General features: G+C 48.8%; 1 non-coding gene across 1 annotated transcript; it reads left to right on the top strand.

Annotated features, from left to right (window-relative positions):
- Window positions 1–1,423: 1,423 nt before the first annotated feature.
- On the top strand, window positions 1,424–1,495 carry trnae-cuc (transfer RNA glutamic acid (anticodon CUC)). The gene has a single exon. It is a non-coding gene; the product is annotated as a tRNA-Glu (tRNA).
- The last annotated feature ends 403 nt before the right edge of the window (window positions 1,496–1,898 follow it).

The following is a 1,898-nucleotide window of genomic DNA, read 5'->3' as shown; positions in this document are numbered from 1 at the left end:
AATCTTTCTCATTGTCCTGAAGCCGGCATACGGTTTGAATTCCTGATCTGCGGGAATGAGACTCTTTTCACTGTCTCGCGTCAGTAAATGTCCCTGAGAACATCAGAGACAAGTCACAGCGCTGTCAGAGGAGAGGAAGCTGAAAGAAATCCACACGCTGCTCACGGGCACATTTCACTTTCTCCAACTCACCGCCCCAACCACTGCGGATGTTGGGAGTAGAAAGGAACAAGCACCAAAACCCAGTCTCATATTTGTGACTCTTCCAAAAATAAGGAAACTGTTCATCCCTTAGGATCTTCCATCCTGGGCTGATAGGGGTGATTGTACATGGCTGTCCAGTCAGTGTCGATTCTTTTTGGCTGAAAATATCTTCCTTATCTCATCCCAGCATTTCTTGCCACAGAGAACTGTGCGGCAGAGTTCATGTATATATTTCCTTGTATGGTATTTTGTGAAATAACATTCGTTTGCTGGTTGTTTGTATCGGGTATTTCAGGTTCATTAGCCGCTGTTCAAGTGTGTTGGTTGGATTGTGGGCGACTATGATGCTGAGGGGTTTGCGTTGTCTGGACATCATTTAACAGATGTATTTATTGTCAGGTAATGTGGCTAGGGTTTCTGCAGACGTTGTGTCTGCTTGTGTCAATTTGTTGATGTGAAATCGTCACACTGGGTGTATTGGGTAGGCAAAAGTGAGGACTGGAGATGCTGGAAGCCAGAGTTTAGATCGGAATGGTGCTGGAAAATCACAGCAGGTCAAGCATGTCGCGAGGAGCAGGTAAATCGACGTTTCGGGCAAAAGCCTTTCATCAGGAATAGAGGCAGGACGCCTTCAGGGTAGAGAGATAAATTGGGGGTGGGTGTGTGCTGGGGCGAAGGTAGCAATGAGTAAAATATGTGAATGGTGGTGCGGATGGAGGTGACAGGTCAGAGAGGAGTGTTTAGCGGATAGGTGGGAAGGGAGATTGGCAAGTAAGACAGGTCATGAGATCAGTGCTGAGCTGGAAGGTTGGAACTGAGGTAAGGTGGGGGAAGGGGAATGAGGAAACTGGTGAAGTCCACATTGATGCCCTGGGGTTGAAGTGTTCCGAGGCGGAAGATGAGGTGTTCTTCCTCCAGGCGTCGGGTGGGGAAGCAGCAGCGACGAAGGAAGCCCAGGACCTGCATGTCCTCGGCCGAGTGGGAGGGGGAGTTGAGATGTTGGGGCACAGGGCGATGGGGTTGATAGTTGCGGGTGTCCCGGAGATGTGAACTTGACTCTCCAGTCTCCCCAATGTTGGAGTGATCGCATCGGGAGCAATGGAGACATAACATTGCATTGGTGGCTGTACCGGTGAAAGTCTTCTTCCGACCCTGGCCTGGGTTTGATTCCCGGGCAGCGAAACAATTTTCAGCAGAGATACCGACATGTGCACATGTCTCCCTGGTGGTCTAGTGGTTAGGATTCGGCGCTCTCACCGCCGCGGCCCGGGTTCGATTCCCGGTCAGGGAAGCCATTTTTCGTGTTCGGGTCACTACTGTCGTGTGTGGGTGTGTGAGACTCTGAGTTTCCAGTCGCATTGACGTTTAAAACCTAACTCAGCAGACCGACCGCCTCCTCCTTGTTGTCAAAGCCAACAATATCCAAGTCCTGGTGAATCAAGCGACTGTGAGACTTCGATGTGATGTTTGGTCTGAGATTTCTGCCTCCAAATTCTTCTCTTGTAATATTCCTGTGGAAAGAGATTGCAAACGTCACCGCTTTCAGTCCACAATAGAAAATCAAAACACACAATTCTAGTTTCTGTGGATCATTCTGACCTCTCTTAATAACCAAGATCTTTGTGCTGATCTATTTGTAAATATATTCAGCAGGGAAATGTGGTGGATTGCATACTCCATGAAGAGTTCACATG

This window comes from Chiloscyllium punctatum, chromosome 36 (genome assembly GCF_047496795.1).
Source record: "Chiloscyllium punctatum isolate Juve2018m chromosome 36, sChiPun1.3, whole genome shotgun sequence".
In the NCBI taxonomy this organism is placed as follows: domain Eukaryota; kingdom Metazoa; phylum Chordata; class Chondrichthyes; order Orectolobiformes; family Hemiscylliidae; genus Chiloscyllium; species Chiloscyllium punctatum.
This window is presented reverse-complemented; position numbering and strand designations above follow the sequence as displayed.